The following is a 21,128-nucleotide window of genomic DNA, read 5'->3' as shown; positions in this document are numbered from 1 at the left end:
TGACCCTCACAGGTTATGTCTGCACTTCATTAACTATGCTTATATGTGCAAATCAAACCCAGAGTATAGAGGTAAACATGAATGATATTTTTCATTTTCTGCCACATGTTATATTAAGTTATCATTCATTATATAGCATAGGCATGAAACAATAAAAATAACAACATATTCCCTTGAGCTTTCTTGACCTGTTGACTATATATCTAAAACATGACCACGTCCAGACTTACCTATTCATGTATGTTCTACTTACCCACCCCTCAGGAGCTAATTGTCAGACAGATGGCAACAGTTTGTTCAACCAAGGAAAACTGCCCCTCATTTGACATTCTCAAGTCTAGACTCCAGTGAGCATGATCATATACATCCCAGGGAAAATAATATATTAGTAAGAAGTATTCATTATGTTGAGGAAGAGTATACTAGACAGCCCTTTGATGATTTAGGTGTGGGAATCTCCAGAGAGTCTGCAAAAAAAAATATGGGATGGATATCCCGGTGCCAACCACAGGGCTGTAGAGGAAAAGAATGTCTGTCAGCATCCTTGCTGCTCTGGAGAGCTGTAAGCCAGAGGTAGAAGCTAGGGAAGGAGTATGGAAAGGAGGCAAACCAGCCTAGACATATGATGCTGACCCATGGATAGGTGGTAAGAGCAAGATGTCCGCACATCTGTAACATCAGGGCAGTCCAGTGCCTCTGATCCTGGGGCAAGAATTTTATATGTCACAGGTTATGGGATGACCTAGTATCTCAGGCCTAAAGCTTCTTAGATACATGGTTGATGCTTGGTTAAGGATAAAGCGGGTATTATGACCTCCAGGAAGAAGGCCACACCCAAGGCACCTTGATCTGACTTCAGGAAACGACTCTCAACAGCATCACCATTGGAACTACCTCAGAAAATAAGAAAATACGTGCCCGTGAAGACACTAGAAAGTGAAAAGATCCTCTGAAGTGTGATTGTCCAGGCCCTCAGTCTAAGGGCAGCAATGGCATGCAACATGCTATTGTCTCCAGACCATGATCAGGAAGCAATGCTTGTCGGGAAACTATCATGTTCGGTTATGACATACAATATTCTTCACAATCAGACTCATCTGCTTTCCCAGATAGACCCAGAATCCCATAACCTCTACCACCCTGTTTCCCTCTGCTCACCAACTCACAGTCCTAGTTCAGCAAGTTTGGGTTGTATCTCACATACTTACATATTCCCTTCTGCCTGCCTGTCATCATTATTTACATCTGGTCCACTACTTCTCTCTCACTGTAAGTATACGTATTTATCCATAGTTTTAGAATGTGGCTCGTCCTAAGTCTTCCTATATAAACTTAGGGAGGTGTATATAGATACAGATAAAGATGATAAAGATAGATAGATAGATATGCATATAGATATAGATATAGATATAGATCTGCCCTTTCTGTGGGCCTTAAGGACTTTGAATAATACACTCTGACTAATCCCACAAAAACACAAGCTACCAACCCCAAAGTGAGCCTGGTCATTTGATAGGACACACGTCTTCTTTCATAGGATCTAGATTAAAAGTAAGCAATTAAGAAACTAGCCAGAGAGTAACATATGATGTAAGGAGAGGGCAGACTCTAGAGGCTAATGGTGAACAAGGCAAAGAGGCTTCAAAGACACATTTCATCTACAAAGGCTTTCCTTCCCCTCTTGAGGTCAAAAGGTACATAAAGTGAAACCTCTTAATTGATACTTCCTAGAGATGTGTGATGCCAAGAGCTCTTTTAAGCACAGAGAAGAGGGTGAGCTCTTTATTAGGTGTGTAAAAGGAAGTGACCCGTGGATCTGGGGTTAATGACGGCAAAGCTGAATGCAGATGCCACTTCTCTAGCCATCCTTAGCAAAGTCGTTGAGTTTTCATGCAAAGGCTGAAAGAGAAAACACGCACCTTTATTTAGAATTCATGATATCTTTATTTTGAGTGAAATTTTGAGACATCTAAAATATGAGAACAATACAGGGAAAGTACATTTACTTCCCACTCAAGCTGCAGTTACCAGCTCATGGTCATTCTCCCATGGTCACCTCCTACCTCTCCACCCACATCATTTTGAGGCAAGCTCCTGACACCATGTAGTTTCATGTAAATATCCCATTATGGGTCTCTAAATATAAGCCTGTCTTTACAAAGACGTACAATATTTTATTAGGCACATATTTATTTCTACTGTCAAATGTTTAATCAATGTTCACAACTAACTAAACTGTGTTATGTAAATGTTAACACTGTGTACTTAGCTAAGATCCCAGAGAGATACATACATTGGATTGACTATTCCACCACTTATGTTACTACATAAGTTCCTTTCTCTAGTAGATAAAGCTTTTTTCCCTCGTGATTTATATGTAAAACTTATTGACATTTGGGAGGTAGAGATATGTATTGAGTTTAAGGTCAGCCTTGGTCATATGAGAGTCTGTCTGAAAAAGAAAAATCTCATGTGTCTCACAACGTGATACCATTTGACTTGTTTTCTAACTAGTCCACATAAATAGTCCACATAACCAGTCCAGCTGGTCAGTTATTGGGGGGCCGAGGGGGGTCGCAACCTGTGGTTAAAGATATGGGCGAGAGAGACGCAGGGCTCAAGCAAACAGTAGCTTGTCAAGAGCCGTTTATTGAGGGTGGGGGCAGGCTTTTTAAAACCTGCTTTAGGGAGGGCGGGGTAAGCGGGGAGAGTAAATGGAAAAGTACAAAATCTTCTGGGGTTGAGCCCCGGGAACATTTGCAAGGGGAGGGGTCTTCCTAGGTGAGACAAAGCAGGATGTCTCTGTGGTTATCTCAGGATCGGATCGCTCTCTTCTCAGGGCTAAGCCAGATGCCTTGCATGCCTAATGAGTGGCCCAGCAGGATGTTTGCTGCAGATGCTGAATGGGTGGGGGTCGGCCACAGGCCGTTTGGTCCCTGGCATCTCACCCCTTTTTGTTTATTTTGGCCTGAGGGAGACCTTACAGCCCAGCGAATGACCTTTAGGAGGTCACCAGTCATTGTTACAGGATGGCAGTATATTTGAGAATCACTATTGTCCAAGTGTTTCAGGACAACAGTTATTCTGGACCGGCCAAATTCCCAAGGAAAGGGGGCCTCGCGATGGCCTGAGCCTGCTAGAGGATCGATGCTCAATCTTACCACACCTATGGTCTGTCCTCCCACCAAGGACCGACCAACTTCTGATAACCGAGACTTATTCGATCGCTCCGTCTCTGACTTACCAGGCACTATCGCGGGTCAGGTCAAGGTGGGCTCAGGCCAAAAGATATAGGGGAGGGCTTGCACAGGTTTACCAAAGGCACCGAGGGCACAACCAGGCTCGCCATCCAGCATTCTGCATCCTCGGGAACTGCAAAGGCCGCCCATAGGAACTGCAAAGGCCGCCCATAGTTAACCGACTGAGGTGTAGGTGAAATCTCCTGGATGGAAATAGAAGTCTCATTTGGGTCCTCAGTCTCCAGGCGGTGGTAGTGAACCTGGATATTCTTGGTGGCAGCTTCAACCTGACTTTTAACAAACCCTGTAAGACGGTTGAAAGCCCATGGGCCAAAGGATAATAGAAGGAGAACACTAACGAGGGGCCCGAGCAGGGTGGGGAGAAGAGTAGTAAGCCAGGGGGAGGCAAGGTTAGGGTTAGGGAAATTCCCCCTTCCAGAAAATTTAAAAATGAGTCGGGGTCATTAATAGTAAAACGGGGAAGAAGAATAACAAGGACACACCAGTCTTTGGAGGAAAGGAAGGTAGGGGCATAGAAGATTGAGGTTAAAGCAGAGGAACAAGCAAAATGGGTGTTATTTGGCACGAGAATATAGGGGAGGGAGAGGTCAGGGATGACAGTCTGGGCACAAACGTCGCTGAGGGGAAGAGGAGGGAGCATATGGGGACCCAGGAGGCAAGTACCTATGCCGGAAACGGACTGGAGGGTAATGTGATTGTCGGGAGCTAAGCCGGTGAGGGTGGGGTAACATTAGTAAAGAGCAAGGTGGAAAGAAGAGCAATACCCTCGTAAAAGGGTGGGGAGGGGGAGAAACACATCCAACATTTAGGAAATGACAAGGAGGAGTCATTTTTCAAGGCCCATATGGAGGCATTTGTCAACTGGAGAATGACATCAGCCGAACTGGGGGGGGAGGGGGCCACGGGGAGGGTAGGTCGGAAGGGAGGGGGTGAAATGGACCGAAGGAGGACGTCCGAGGGGGTGGGCGGGGAGGGAGGCATGGGGGTGGCGGGTTTAGGCAGGGGGCCAGGAGCAGGAACGGGAACAGGATGATGGAAAATATGATTAGGCCCAACCACTGCAGTGCCCTTATTGGGTACCTCTTTCAGGAGGTGCAACCTGAACGTAAGTCCAAAATCGTACTCTGGTTTATAAACACGGAGGCCCCATTTAAATCCACGACCCGTCTAAATGGCTCGTTTACCGGGCTCAGTGAAGCGAATGGTCAGGGGGTTGCACCAGCCATTGGTGACTGAATGAGCTGCATTGCAAAGGTCTTTAACGGCCTCACCATAGGGCTGAGGATGAACCCAGGAATCGACAGTGATGTAGTCCCAAGAAGAGGATGGCTTCCAGTACGTGTCGCCAGTGGTCTCACACCCCCAAGAGGCACAGTAAAAATCTTGGGCCCCATCACAGCGGTGGTTATCAGGACGGGGCCGATGAGAGGGTCCCGGGCAAACATAGAGTCCTCTGGCCCAAGCAATCCCATCCTGGTGTAAGGTTTTGTGGAGCATGATGCGCTCCAGGTCATTACGGCAGCCGGGACTGGGACCACCAACCGAGCGAGAGAAAGGGGGCGTCTCCTTGGGAGCCTAGACTGTTTAGTAGGCCAAAAGATGTCTTCCATGCCCCAAGAAGAGGGGCCTCCCAGGGCCAGGGCACAGAGGTCAACCTGTAAATCGGGCCACTGGGGGTTAATGCCCTGAGAGGAGGAGGAATTAACAATATCTCCCGCTTGGTTAATAATGACCCAGGTAAAGTTATAGATTGTATAAGGCTGAGGTTGGCGCGGGAATGCGGCGAGAATCACTTTAGGAAGGCAGAGGCAAAGGAGCGATGCGGTGAGTAGCAACATGATGAATCGGCGGTATCTTTTTTATCCTAAAAAAGAGCACAATTACATCTTTTCCTCAGGGGCATTTCCTGGGGGAGGGGGGTTAAAAGGTTTGATTAGGCGCTCAGGTAACCAGCGCGCATTTTGTTCTTTCTGATCATAAATGCAGGCATGACCTTTGCCCCAAATAAGGACTGGGTCGAGTCCATGCCATCGGTGGGTCAGTGGATCCTTCCACAGAGCCTTGGCATAGGTGGAGGAGGTGGAAGAGTGCCAAAGGCGATCGGCCGCCGAATGGCCAAGATCATCCTTTTGTAGAAAATTTAGGACGAACAATGTATGATTGAGAAGCAGGCGAGGCCCTGCTGTAGAGGGATATAGGATTCCTTTGGAAAACTGTAATTTATTAAGCATTGCTTTAAGTGTCTGGTGGGCCCTCTCGACAATTCCTTGTCCTTGGGGATTGTAAAGTATCCCCGTAACATGTTTAATCTGCAGTTGGGCACAAAAGGACTTGAAGGCAGAGCTTGTATACCCAGGGCCGTTATCAGTCTTTAAGGTAAAGGGTTTGGGGGCAACAGTAAGGCAATACAAAACATGATCAATAACATCTCTAGTAGCCTCTTCAGCGTGCGGAGAGGCGCAAATAAATCCACTAAAAGTATCTATAGACACATGAATATACTTAAGTTTCTTAAAAGAGGAGAAATGAGTAACATCCATTTGCCAGACCTGTCCAGGCATGAGGCCACGAGGGTTGACTCCCGTATGTGGCTCGGGAAGAAAGGTGACACATGTCTGGCATTCTTTAACAATAGCCCGGGCTTGTTCCCGAGTGATGGAGAACATGTGGCGAAGGCTTTGGGAATTAAGGTGGTGGAGGGCGTGAGCCTCCCTGGCCATAGCAACAGGGTCGCTGGCGGATGGAATGGCCAGCCCTGAAAGCAGGGGGCGCGTGGCTGAGTCCACCTGGGCATTAAGTGTAGTCAGAGGCCCTGGCAGGGTAGAGTGAGCATGAATATGACCAATGAAAAAAGGCTGAGAGCGCAAAAGAATAAGCTGTTGGATACGGGAGAAGAGAGGGGAGGCATTAGTAGCAGGCTTAATACGAGGAACCATCTCGAGGAGTGGAACAGAGAACGCGACATAGGCACTATCAGTATATAGATTAAAGGGAGTATGGGGAAGCAATGTAAAGGCGTGTGCGACAGCTTTCAGCTCAACAAGCTGAGCAGAGGTATGGGGGGTTTGTTTTTGTAGGATAGCTCCGTCCACAGAGAGGGCAGCGACCCTGGTAGAGGAACCATCAGTAAAAACCAGGGAAGCTTGGGGGAGGGGTCTGGAGCGGGTGACTCTCGGGAAGATGACAGGTTGTCGCTGCAGGAATTGAATTAGTTTATCTGGGGGATAATGATTATCTAATAGGCTGCAAAAAGAAATACAGGAGACCGCCCAATCATCTGAATTTTGAAAAAGCCACCTTATTTGTGTGGCCGAGTAAGGCGTGATAATAGAGTGAGGTCCCTTCCGAAGAGCCTGGTGGCCGCTTCCCGCCCCTGCCGAATGAGAGACGCAACCAGAGTGGGATAAGTAGGAAGGACCTTAGTGGAGGAGGAGGGGAGATGAAGCCAAAAAAGAGGGGCCCGTTGCCAGAGCAGTCCTGTGGGGGCAAAGAGGGAAGGAAAAATTATGAGCGCGAAAGGCTGGGTAGGGTCAGGAGCCGTTCCACCACCTTTCTGTTCTCCCTCCGAACCTGAGGAATCATGTTCACTATTAGAATCTACAAGGGCCGCGGATGACTGGGAGGGTGTAGGGGCAGGTGGCTCTCCCGAAGCAGCGCCTGAATCAGTGGCCTCAGTTTTCGCCCCGCTCAGGGCAGGCTGGCTCTGGGAATGGGTGACAGGGAAAATAAACGGGGCTGTGGAGGAAAGGCGCGTTGTTAAAAGTGAAAGCCGTTGTTGAAGTTGAAGAATCTTCGTCGCATGGGAGATCTGGTTTTGGAGATGGGCCTCCGTCTGGCAAAAGCAGTTTGGGAGGGAACAAGATGGCAGGAGCCAGGAGGCAGGGTAGGGCTTAGTAAGGGGAGGGGGAAGAGTGAGCAAGGTAGAGGAGGAAAAGGTTGGCGCCGCGCGGAGGGGGCCATCATTGGAATGGTATCGAGCAGCCTCCTCCTCAAGGGTGGCGGCAGCATCCGGATCCAAGGGCTCATCCGGGGCCTGAGAAAGGAAAATGGCGGAATGGCGGGAGGCGCGTGAAGGGGCGGCCGATGGAGGGGGAACAGGAGAGGCTGGCGGACCAGACCGGACAGAGGGTGCCCTTTTTTTGGGGGAAAAACAGGGGCACAAAGTGGTGAACACCCACGTTCCATAGCGGAAATGGGGTCCTCATAGGTGGGAGGAAGCGACGGATAAAGACGGCAGGGGGAAGGGGAAGGGTTGGACGCAGGCGCAGGGGAAGGATTTTTTAAGGGCTCCGAGGATGTAGGAGGGACAGAATCGGGGGGCATGTCAATGAGCGTAAGAGAGGAACCCTGCAAAGAGGAACAGGAAGGAACATGAGAAGGAGGGAGAGATTCGCGCAGGCAGAGTTCAGCCACGGAGAGGAGCTGCCTCTGTCCGCTTTCGTTTTTGCTGGACTCAATTATGTCCCGTATAAGGCCCCAATAAGAAAAAATACTGTTCGACACCGCTGCATTACCATCTTTTTTAATAAGTGCATTAAGCTCATGCCCCACCTTTTGCCACTTTTCAGAATGAATAGTAGGTCCATCGATCATGAACCAGGGACAGGTCTGGTCAATAAAAACAAAAAACTCAATCAAATGTTTCTTTTTTACCCTAATACCCCTCTCTCTGAGTACGTCCTTTAAGCCTCTTATGAACTTTGCTTCCTTGGACAGCGAATGGCCCATTCTTGAGATATGCGAACGGATGACTCACCTAATGACGAAGCCGGCCGGGCGAACTCGGCTGGTCATGAAAAATCCTGTGGACCGGTCCCTTAATCCGTTCGGGGAGAAACCCGCACCTCGAGTCCCACGTGGGGCGCCAGATAACTAGTCCACGTAAATAGTCCACATAACCAGTCCAGCTGGTCAGTTATTGGGGGGCCGAGGGGGGTCGCAACCTGTGGTTAAAGATATGGGCGAGAGAGACGCAGGGCTCAAGCAAACAGTAGCTTGTCAAGAGCCGTTTATTGAGGGTGGGGGCAGGCTTTTTAAAACCTGCTTTAGGGAGGGCGGGGTAAGCGGGGAGAGTAAATGGAAAAGTACAAAATCTTCTGGGGTTGAGCCCCGGGAACATTTGCAAGGGGAGGGGTCTTCCTAGGTGAGACAAAGCAGGATGTCTCTGTGGTTATCTCAGGATCGGATCGCTCTCTTCTCAGGGCTAAGCCAGATGCCTTGCATGCCTAATGAGTGGCCCAGCAGGATGTTTGCTGCAGATGCTGAATGGGTGGGGGTCGGCCACAGGCCATTTGGTCCCTGGCAGTTTTCCTGGCTTTTCTACTTCATCTAGGTTAGTATTAGATGTAAGCATTTGATGTTTTACGTATGTTTTTGACAAAAATCACTTCAAACTTGGTGCCATACACTTCCAAAAGTAGCTACCTTTTGACTCATTGGTTCTTTCTGTAATTTTAGCCCCAATAATCAACATGAGTTATATTAGTTGATTTTTTTAAAAGATTTTTTCTTTTTTAAGATTTATTTATTTTTATGAGCATTGGCACTTTGCCTGTTACATCTGTGAGTGTGCCAGACCCTCTGGAATTGGAACTACAAGCAATGGTAAGCTGTTACGTGGGTGCTGGGAATTGAACCTGGGTCCTCTGGAAGAGCAGCCAGTGCTTTAACTGCAGAGCCATCTCTCCAGCCCCATCAACTGATTCTTTAGGCTGAAAAATACTGGTTTTCTGATTGGATTATCCTCCACCTAGTAAGTAGAATATTGATTAAGTAAAGGTTTCCTCTCATCAACTGTACCAAAGTAATAAAAGCAATAATAATAATCCATAATAATAAAGTCTTATTACTTGTTTTCAAGATGAGACATAAATTAGAAACCACAGTATGGATGACATTCATGTTTAGTGCTTCAGGGTTTTCCTTGTTTATAGACATTATTAGCAACAGAGCTAGGAAAGACATATATATTGCATATGATACATGTATATGTGTAGCCATATGTATATTGTAAGTGTATGGTTTGTATATTTTATAAAAGGTGATATCTCAAATATCTTATTTGTTTAAGAAAATATATCCAATTTAAAGATTTAATTATACAGGAGTCCATCATTCAGATTCCAGAATACAGTGTATATTATCATTAATCTTGCATGTCTGTCATTTCTTCCAAGTCAAACACGTGGATCCTAGGTTTGGCTAAGATTTCATAACCTAGGATGTCACTCAGATACTTTGGTAACAGAAATACCAACACTCCACCAAAAATGTGATCCCTAAAAGCATAGCTGTGAGGTGAAAACACTGCATTTATGGTCATAGGAATAATTCTTGCCTGAATGGCGGTTACTCTACCTGTATTTACCTTATTTTCATTTGTCTTATTTGTCTTAGTTTGCTTTTTAACTTTTAAGGAATGCTTTTAAATTTATAATCATGAAGATGTAATATTGAAGGATTTTTATAATATTTAATATTGAATTATTATTTTAGTAAAATCAGTGGGTACCAGCAGAGCTGATCCTGGTGGCAGGGGCACAGGTGAGCCATCCCTGAGAGAAAGAGCATGGGAGAGCTGGCTGCACCACTTGTCTGCCATGAGGTAGCAAGGGTAAGGAAGCTATTTCCCTCCCCAACTCCATGTCCCTTCCCTCCTACGGCAGTTGGAAAAAACTGGCCCAGGGTCATGAGAGTGGGTGAGCTGTCCCTGCCAGCTGCAGCACTTGAGAGAGAAGACCCTGCCCCTCACCTGGGAAGTATATTAGTACTCACCCTTTTAGAGGGGACATGGGTGAGCTAGACCTGAAAAGTGTGAGATCTGGAGAGCTGGCCCAGCCCCTCGCAGGCTGCAGCATTTCTGAGAGTGGGCCCTGAACCTTCACTTGGTAACACACTGGAGCAGCCCGGAGGCATGAAAGCAGGAGAGCTCACCCTGCCTCCTGCAGATGATGGCATTGGGTAGCCTAGCTGCAGCAGTGCGGGAAAGCTTACCCTAATGGTGCAAATAAGGGGGAGCAGGGGAACTGACCAGCTCTGCTACCATCCAGGTCCAGATCCAGGACTCTGAACTGGCCCACACCAAAATCCGTGTCATCTGCAATTGCTTGAGATGCATAAAACAACAGTCCTGCTGTTCTAAAGCTGCAGGGACTCCATGACACAGGACAACATCACAATAACTGGGAGAAGTCCTAATGAGGATCCAGTATTGATGGCATCACCGAAGGCAAAAGTCTCGAACCAGACCAATGACTCATTGCAATGAACATTAGCAAGAGAAGATGTGTGGAAAAGAGGTTATATTATGGGGCACACTGTGACACGCTACAGCTTCCATGATGAAATGTTTTCTATGCTTTGTTTTTGTTATTGTTTGCTGGTCTGTGTGTATGTTTTATTTTGGTGGGGAGCTTACAAGGGCAAAGGGTAGATATGAGGGCACTAGGGAGACAAGCAGGACTGGGGTGCATGATGTGAAACTCATAAAGAATCAATAAAAATTTTTTTGTTAAAAAAAATCAGGGGTTACTTCTTAACAGCTTTATACCCAAATAACCACACAGAGAGACCAGGATCTATTTAATTAGCCTAGAGTACAGTGCTGCACAATAATTACTCCATCCTAAACCTCCAGGCTAGTATAGTTTCTGCCCATGCAGATTTTCTCACATTATACTTGCTTCTAAATCATCTCTCAAACGGCTGCTGCTGGAAAACACCATACTTGATAAAAAATGAAACCCAGATGTAGCCCTTTGATGTGGTCATCAATGAAGAAACCAGGCCATTAATCTCAGCCACTTGGTGACATTGTGCTTAGAACCAACTCCTTCCATCCATGGAAAACAAAACTCATCCTGACCAAGACAGACAGCTGCCTTAGTTTTGGTTTCATCAATGTGACAAAATCCCAGAAAACAGCATATTTATTATCACATGTTAAGAGGGAACAGGAAGCCTCAGAGACTGGGGTGGCTCTGCCATGACTACAGGACCTGGTGACATAGAGTGTTCTCATTTGGGTGGATCAGGAAGTAGAGAACTCAAACCATAGCCAGCAGTATGCATGGCTGTAAAGCCTGCCCCTCCTGCCTCGCCTTCAAACAGGTTTTGTGATGCCTCCCCAAACTACATCACCAACTAGATACAGCATAGGCAAAACATAAGAACAGGTGACAAGGCTGGATTTAGCCTTTCCTCCACAAGCTGTGAGCCACCTCAAGATGCAATTCCAGAGATACTGCTATGGGCTCCTGCTAAGTAGGAAATCAGATGCCCTTTTCATCCAATGACGGGTAGTCACAGAAAGACACAGTATACACTGCAGTGTTCCACCTACTACGCTGTACAAAACTATCACCGTTTACCTTCCCTGATGGTTGGCTTGATTGCATTATCTAAAGTATAGCGAAGGCACTATGTTAAACAGGAGACCGCATGAAGAAGAAAGCAATCTTTCAGGATGAGGATCAGTTTAAATTAATGCCATATCTGGCAGTTTATCGTCAATGTCTGGAATGTATGACAGTCCAGATATCAGGATGAAAGCAACAGAGTAGAATATGCTCCCTATAACGCATGTGACCCAATTGAATATTTTGTCCCTTACAAACCCAGAATTTTGTCTCTTTGAATTTTGAATTCCTAGTTGCAAAACACAGACTACTTCTTTCAGGAGTATAACAGATATTCCTGTGAGTGCGTGTCTGTGTGTGTGTGTGTGTGTGTGTGTGTGTGTGTGTGTGTGTATGTGTGTGTGTGTGTGTATGTGTGTGTGTGTGTGTGTGTGCACGTGCGCACAGGCGCACATGCACACATGCGTGTTAGACATGTTCACATTCATGTGCATGCTCATGGATATATGTGCATGTGTGTTTGTGAGTGTGGGTATATGTGTGTCACATCGGCCATCAGCTCTTACTTTTGTCCCTATTTGGGCCAGGGTCTCTTTTTCACCATGACATACACCAAGATGGCTGGCCTGAGACCCGCTAAGGAATCTCTTACCTCCACCTGTCATCTCACTGTAGCGGGACTGGAATTACAGATGCATGCTATAACACCCAGCCCTGTGTGGGCTCCAGGGAAGTGAACTCAAGCCTTCACGTTTGGGTGCCTGAATCATCCCTACAGCCTGTATTCCCACTATTCTTAAAGCTATCTCTACTGCCTGACTATGCTGGTGTCCTCCTGTCAGGAAATTGTCAAAGGAAGTGCCATTGTACTGACAGTGTCAAGTAAATATGACCACCATAAGGCTGTTGAGTTACTGATGGATAAGAGAGAAGAGATAAAGAAACTTAGAGAAACAAACAAACAAACAGAAAACAACGTGAGATTTTTTTTAGCCATCATATGAAGATGACCGTCTATTCTTGCAACTCTCACAAGCCAAGAGAGGTCTAAGATCCAGACTGTCTTGGGCTATTTATTGAGATTTGACCTGAGAAAAAAATTGAATTCTTTCTGTTTCTAAGCCAATATTCTGCCACTGAAGTATATCTGTCACCAATGGGAATTTTTCTATATATAAAACATCTAAACATGTAAGGTGGGAAGATGTTTCCATCTTAGAGTTAAATGTGCCTCTAAAGGATGCATGCTGGGAATCTGAACTTCGCTGGTCCCACTACTACAAGAGACTTGCTTTTTGTCATCTTCACTACCATTGCTACTGCTGAGTTCTCACTCCAATCTTTAGGTGTTTTCAAAATATTTTTCTTGCTACTTAATAGATGGTTAGGGTTTCCCGTAGCATTGTTTATTATTTCTGTTCCTTACAATGAGGAAGGTTCATGAGGTCAGGCCCACATTTGTTTGTGGCACTAAAGAGAAAGAAAAAAGATGCTGAAGAAGAAGGAGGAGGAGGAGGAGATGGAGGAAAAAGAGGAGGAGGAAAAGGAGGAGGAGGAAAAGGAGGAGGAGGAAAAGGAGGAGGAGGAGGACATGGTGGTGGTGGTGGTGGTGAAAACTTGGCCATGAGTTTTTCTATTATGGAGCAGCTTCCAGACTGATCCAGAGACTGCTGTAAGTATGAAGGGCTGGGGTGAAGCACTGGGCCATGAGTGACTCGTCAGATTCTATGACACAGGCCCTAGATGGCCTGAGCAGGATGGCAGTGGCGATGGGAAACTGACCTCTTAGAGCTTCTAGTCCTGCTAAGGCAAAAGCCACTGCAGCAATCGGTGAGCAAAAGGCCCTTCACCTCATGCATGAAATTAAAGGAGCTAGTAGCAAGTCAAATATGTTAGACAACTCATGAATAATTCATCACAGAACAGACAGCAAGGCAGTAGCTTTCCTTAACGCATCACACTGTTTTCTGTGGAAAAGACTACCATCAAGCAAAAGCCTATTAAATAAAGAGTACTCTTCTTAATTTTGAAATGAGTGAGAGAAGAAAAGTCACCAAAGCAAGATTGATGAAGTCAAGAATATTTTCGAGGTTTTTTTGAGGTGTTTAAATTCTTGGCTCTGGAGTTCTCCATTGCTTTTCCTTATGTGTAAGATGGTACAGAATATTGGGTCTCCAAAGATTGCTATCAGAGTCAAAAATCTGTTACCATATGGAGCAGAAGCCCCTGTCTCCATGCGGCACCTCCCTTCTGCTGAAGTAGCACAGCAGTGCCAGGGACATGGCTCATTGAGCCCAGATGTTTGCCATGGTGCTTCTGGCTCTTGGTCTAAATCAGTGCCACAACAACTAGGACATCAGGGGCTCTCACCTGGCATCCAACGCACAGGGCTGCCTCCTCCTTGCTCAATCAAGAACACTAGGCTAAAGCAGAATAAAAACTTAATTGGATGAATTCAGGGACAATACTGTCTCAGAAAAAAAGAAAGAAAGAAAACAATTGTTATTTGAAATTAGTGACAATAGGAATGGGCCACTCCCTAGGGCCTCTGTTTTTAATCACGTAAGCAGTTAGAAGGCAGAATATACATCTCTTGATTAACCAGGCAGCAGTTAGAAGGCAGAACACACATCTCTTGATTAACCAGGCAGCGTTTCTACACTGCAAGTCCTTACGGGGCTATAATTAAATGGTGGAGTTTCGTCACACAGTGAGACTTTTTGTGTCACTCCCATTTCCTCAGAAAACAAAAAGGGAAACTGGTAGAATGTAAGTATTTACAGTGAGATTTACCATAGACTTTTAACTCGTGTGATTTTAGGGGCTGAGAAATCAGACAGCTTGAGTTCTGAAGTTTGAAGAACCAAGAGTTCTGACACTGAGAGCCATGAAATGGATACTGACATGGATACCCTATGAGCATATACAGGGGGAGGAGGTCCTCCTCGGTCATGGTCGTAGGGGAAGGGAGTAAGGGGAAAATGGTAGGGAGGGAGGAATGGGAGGATACAAGGGATGGGATAACAATTGAGATGTAATATGAATAAATTAATAAACTATATTAAAAAATACTTACAAACCAAATGCAAGAATATGTTAAAAAAAAAAAAAAAGAAAGAAAGAAAGAAAGAAAAAGAGAAAAACTCACCATTCTCTAGGGTTTTCATCTTCTTAGACTCTTGCTACACTTAGCAACACCCTCTTGATGACAACCGATCCACAGATTCAAAGGCCAGTCTTTTGAAGCTGCACTCCAGAAGCTTCCAGAAGGGATATTTTACCCAGTCTGGCTGCCCCTTAGCCTAAACAGGTTAACACAGGACCATTATGATGTCTTATACAGACTCCTGCTAAAGGGCTTTGCCTGTTTGTTATTAACTATCCTATGCAAATATATATTCTGAGACTTTTACTCACTTTGACTGTGTTGTGGCTATTTGACATTAGTGTCTTATAAAACCATAATTTGTGATTCTGTTTTCAGTTAGGTAGTATCATGTACAGGCCTAGAGAAAAGGTTTTCTTAAGTTAAATTCTCACAGGTTTACTCTTGGTGTCTTGAGGACAGTGACGCTATGGCTTTCTGCTGCTTGGCTCAGGTGTAAAATGAGTCAAGAGGATGCAGTCACAGTAGGCAGTGAGCTGGATCAGTTACAAGCTTCACCCCAATGCCCCATCAGAAAGGCAAGCTAGGGGCTGGAGAGATGGCTCGGTGGTTAAGAGCACTGCCTGTTCTTCCAAAGTTCCTGAGTTCAATTCCCAGCAACCACATGGTGGCTCATAACTATCTGTAATATGATATGGCGCCCTCTTCTGGCTTGCAGGAGTACATGCAAGCAGAGTACTGTATACATAATAATAAATAAATAAATCTTAAAAAAAAAAGAAAGAAAGGCAAGCTAAATGCCAGTGTCTGATGCTAGCTTCTTACAAACTGATGGTTCACACAGAAGAACCGTGCTCCTCTCATACAGACAGAGATGAAAGGCAGTAATAAAAAAAAAATTATTTCTTACCAGGAATAAAGTGTCCATGAAGTTCATCACACTAACAGCAGGAGACCATCACACTACTGTTTTTTAAATTATCTGTATTACCTGTATTATCTCTAGGCCCAGCTAGCAATCAACCAAGACACAGACACTTACTATAATTCTAAAATAGCCTTGGTTAACCTGGGGCAGGGCAGATATCAATCCTCTCAACTACCTCCCATAGTGTGGCAGGCATGGGATCCCTGCCTCAATCCCATGCCATCTGTTTCCAATAACTTTTATTAAGCTACCTCTCATCCATAATCCCAAATACTCGTTAATGTTCTTCATCTGGGCGGAATTTCCCATCCACGCCGGCCGTGTGCTCCTCCTTCAGCTAACCCACGGCGGCCTTCCGCTCTTTCTTTTAGGTCTCTCTCCCTTGCTTCATGGTGGTCTTTCTTCTTCCCAGAATTCCTCTCTCTTCGAGCCCCACCTATCTCCTTTGCCCTGCCCAGGTGAGATGGCTTTTTTATTAAACAAAAGGTAGTCAGACAGCAAGCAGTAGTTAGCATCAAAACACATCACACCCTCCCCCAACATCTCACAGCCTTGATGCTAGGCCCACAGGAGGCAGCTGACACTTCTTCCTCCTGAGTTCCAACCAGAACCCAGGATTACTACGTTCTCTTTGAGCTATTCTCCTATGAAATTCAGAGATAAAGTTGGTGATAAAAAAAATGTCCTAGAATTTACATCTTAAATTTATGCTGTTGAGGGTAAAGAGAGAGATGGGCACAGCACGCATGGGGAGATCGGAGGACATCTTGTGGGAGACAGCTCTTCCCTTCCACCTCGTGGGATCTCTGGGGTTCAAACTCAGGTAGTTAGGTTTGGTGGCAAGAGCACTTACCTGCTGAACCATCTTGTCAGCTCTCTTTGCTCGTGTAAAAATGATTATTTAATGGTTTTATTAAGTCTACTATAAGTCCAGCTCAAATCTTTTGATAAGAACTAAATAGAGCATAAGTAATAAATAAGCCAAAGAAATAAATTCCTGGGCTGAAGAGATGGCTCACTGGTTAAGAGCACCGGCTGCTCTTCCAAAGGTCCTGAGTTCAATTCCCAGCAACCACATGGTGGCTCACAATCATCTATAATGAGATCTGGTGCCCTCTTCTGGCATGCAGGCACACATGCAGACAGAATGCTGTATACATAAATAAATAAATCTTTTTTTTTTTTTTTTAGAAATTCCTTCTCTTTATCCAGCATGTGCAATGAATTTGGAGGATAAACAAAACAATAACTACCGCTCTCAAGGAGATATCAGTAATCATTAGGGAAAATGAGAACTGTATTTGTAAAAAAAAAAAAAAAAGCTAGAGAATATTTAAAACTAATTTTCCAACAGCTCTTCTCCGATAAAGACCATGACTATTCTAGGGATATGGGAATGTGTGTTTTCACATGAGCATAATAAGTCAGGGCAAGCTTCACTTAGAGACATTCCAACCAATGGTGTGTTTGCAGGCAAGGGGTCCCCAGTCGGAGTGTCAATCAGGCACTGGTCTCCTCTTGGCGAAGTCAACTAATGAACTGGTTGGTGGAGGCATGAGGCAGCAGGAACAGCCAGGTACTACAAGCTTTTCACTAATACTCAGTTTTGCCCTAAGGAGGCCTGTATACCACAGACACTACTGTTTCCATTGTGTGAAAAACTGCTTCTAGATTAATCCTGGGCAAAGTGGAGCAATTTTATGATCTTAATTTTAGTGTCCTTACACCTGATTGAATTCAGTAAAAATTCTCTTAAACAAACTGAGCTCACCTGAATCCTCCCAGCTGAACCGCTGGCCTTGCAAACATTTACCAAACATGTGGTTTCTTAAGTTGGCTCACTCACTGCCCGTTCTCCCTAGAAGCGACTTGGATGACTAGCTTATTAGCTGACCCCGTACAGGTATTCAGGAACCCCTTGGTTCTTACAGACCTTACGTGTTCATTGTTTCCATAAACAGAACCTCTTTCTTTCTCACTATTACAGGCAAGCTTACTCACCATGACGGTTGCCATGCCTAAGCGTGTGCACACATATGAATACTGTATGAGGCCATATATTGGCATAACATTTTGTGTCACTAGAGAACATGTGTTGCTATGTTACTAATGCACTTCTACTTTACATTTTCTCTGCTTGGCTCAAGATAATTCTATTTCCAGGCATGGTGGCGTATGTCTTTAATCATAGTACTTGGGAGGCAGAGGCAGGCAGATCTCTGTGAGTTCAAGGCCAACCTGGTCTTCAAAGGGAGTCTAGGGCAGCCAAGGCAGAGAGACCCTGTCTCAGAGCGGGTGGGGGTGGGGGTGGGGGGTGTAAGATAATTCACTTAATGAATTTCAAATATTTTGCCTCACACAAATAGTTTCCATTGAATAATAATTACCATTGATTCATTAATAATTATTAATAATAATCTAAATGAGACAGTGAGAATCAAGGCAGAAAAATTCCATGTCGGTCATGCCAAATATGATATAATTGACAATAATTTAGAAAAAGACACCATAGAACTAAAGAAAGGTAAATTTAAAATTATTTTGCAGCAACAACCTATCTAGCAAAGCCTTTAGTAGAAAATAAGAGACCTCGTAAGGCAATGAGATGTCTCAGCTGCTAAATGTGCTTGCTGCCAAACCTGACAGTCTGAGTTTGGATCCCCAGAACCCACACAGTGGAAGGAGAGAAAGACTCCCTTATGTTGTCCTCTGACCTCCACCCGTGTGCTCCGACACTGCTCCTCCTTCATCCCCACCTGAAATAAATAAATAAATATAAAGGAAACATTTAAAGACAAGAGACTACCATGTGTGACTTTTTATCTCATTTTGACCCTAAGGCAAGTGTCAAAGACCCTTTGGAATTCTGGAAAGAGCTCCCAGCCTAAGGCAGGTAATTCAGCCTTATAATGTTTGCCTTGTGAATGCTTCTAAGCTCAACAACCTATGCAGGCTGAATGCTTCTGTCTCTTTGCACATTTTAATATGAGTCTCCCATACCAGAATAACCCAAATACTCTTATAATTGAGTCCATCTTCCCTTGAATCGATTCCTATAGCCAATAGGAAACACCAACTCATAAATAATCAGTGTTTCTTGTTCTTCCAGCAGAGCCTAAGGAAGGAAAGGGCAAGCATCCATTACCTCTAACGAGCCAGACAGTAGATGTTAGACTTTGCAGACATGTGGTCCACACTGTAGGATTTTCAGTGCTGAAGCCACTGACACTGTACAAATGACTATATTCCCAGGAAACTTGAATTATAACATTGACGTTTAACTTTAAATAATTTTATTGAATCACAAAGTACCAGTCTTTAATTACTTCAACTACCTAAAACGTTAAAATATTCTGAACTTGTGGGCCTTATGAAAACGAGATGTTTGGTTCTATGGGCATTGTGTACAGACTCCTGGACTGGATCAGCTAGTTGAAATTTGTACTTTATAAAATCACTGAGAAGGGATGGGAGGAGTTCTGAAGACAGAGTTGACACAAGAACTACAAATGGAGTATTGTCTCTTGGCTAAATGAGCTATCTCATGAATAAGCTATTATTCAAGTATGTGTTTGCACAAGTGGAATTAGTAAAACAAGAAGTAATGAAATCTTCAATAGATTTAATAAGGTACAACAAGTTCATTAAACAAAATTTAATCCATCAATTTCTGAAGCACTGTTTGACACTAAGTTTGTTCGTTGATAGTATAGTCATTCTAAACTTTAGGACAAGTTGAATAAATTAAAAGGGAAGGATATAAAGGGAAGTTAGGATAAAACAAAGGAGGGAGTCAGGTATGAATAAACAGGGTGACACAGAGGAAAAAGAACATTATCTGACTATAGAAACATGTCACTGCAAAAAGGTAGACATACCCTGTAACAGAAGAAAATAGAAAGACCAGATGGAACTCCATCCATATTTGATCACTGGGTAGTCAACAAGGATGTCAAAAATGCACCACAAGAATGATTTCTCCTTCAATAATACTAAGAAAACTAAATATTCTACAAAGAACAAAATCAGACCCCTTTCTGTATCATCACACACACAAAAAAATAAATTCAAATGGATCAAAATTTTAAAAATAAAAATTGAAACTATAAAAGTCATTGAAGTGAACAGTGTAAGTGTTTTATGACTCTGGTTTTAGGCATGATTTCACAGATACAACTGCAAGAGCACAGGCCAAATAAGCCAATCAGACAAGCCAGGCTGCATACAGGGAAGTAAGAAAATGTCTATAGAACAAAGAAAACAATTGGTAGAATGAAAGGCCGCTATGGGATGGGAGAAGATGTTTTCAAATAACTTGCCAGCTACCGAGTTCATTTCTAAGACTTGTAGATGACTCCTACATCTCCATATCAAAAATTATAGTAACAGTGGAAAAATGATATAGGTTCTGAGTAAACACCTCTCTAAAGAGTGACATGAACAACACACACACACACACACACACACACACACACACACACACACACACACATGAAAATTACTGAGCATAAGTAATCTCCAGGAAAATACAAACCAAAACTATCATGGCAAGGTGGTTTTTATGTAAAACTCAAAAGACAAGCGTTGACTAGAATGTAAAAAATGGGATCCCCTATAAACTGCTGGTGGGCATGGTGAAATTATATACCCGTTATGATAAAACAATATGTAGGTTCATCAAAAAATTAAATAGAGCTACTGTAGATCCAGCCCATTCCTGAACATTTTTTTTTTAATTGACATCACATTCTCAGCAATGGGCTGTAGTTCACCGAAACATAAGGGCCTCTGTACTATGTGGCAACCTGATTTATTCATTTATTCATTCACTTTACATTCCAATCATAGCCCCCTCCCTCCTCTCCTCCTGACCCCACCCTTCCTTTGCCCCCTCACCTTCCCTTATTCCTCAGAAAAGGGGAGAACCCCCAACTCACCCCAGCTAGTCAGGTCCTTATATCATGCTGACAGAACCAATGCAGAAGAGGACCATTGCTATAGGATGACACTTATGTACAGTTTCTAAAGGAATTAACTCACAGAAGAAAAAAATGTTTATTGTTTTTCAGGAGCTAGAAAAAAATACAATGAACAGGTATGAAATTCCAACTACGTGAGATAAATATTCGAGATCTTATGTATAACATCATACCTTTTGAAAACAAAACCACATAACAAGTCTAAAATCAACTAATAGAGTAGATTTCATAATGAATGTTCATTAAAAATGTAAAGCAAAACAAGTTTTAGGCATTTTTTTACTGAAAAAAAAAAGTCAGGTGGCTGGAATGGTTTTTTGTTTCCCTGCAACAGATGAAACCATTGACAGCAAAGCAACAGATATTAGAGTTATAGATATGGTTAATTTTATATATATCTTCTCCAAAGTTTAATTAAAGATTAGTTTCACAGTGATTACAGATCATTCTGTCATTTACAAACAGAATGTCTAAGGCTGTCAGGAACATATCTGCTCA

At 44.0% G+C, this 21,128-nt stretch overlaps 1 long non-coding RNA gene across 2 annotated transcripts in view; it reads right to left on the bottom strand.

The window, feature by feature from the left end:
• Positions 1 to 1,771: 1,771 nt before the first annotated feature.
• The window catches only part of LOC311582602, a 31,219-nt gene continuing 11,862 nt past the window's right edge, over positions 1,772 to 21,128 (bottom strand). Inside the window, exons 5-7 of one of the 2 annotated variants that reach the window (XR_014774158.1) lie at positions 18,241 to 18,407; positions 13,988 to 14,084; positions 1,772 to 1,899 (exon numbers count right to left, since the gene is read on the bottom strand). This is a non-coding gene — a long non-coding RNA (uncharacterized lncRNA). The remainder of the gene's footprint in view (positions 1,900 to 13,987; positions 14,085 to 18,240; positions 18,408 to 21,128) is intronic. The other variant, XR_014774159.1, reaches the window with a different exon arrangement.

This window comes from Acomys minous (assembly GCF_964271855.1).
Source record: "Acomys minous genome assembly, chromosome: 14".
NCBI classification, from domain to species: Eukaryota; Metazoa; Chordata; class Mammalia; order Rodentia; family Muridae; genus Acomys; species Acomys minous.
This window is presented reverse-complemented; position numbering and strand designations above follow the sequence as displayed.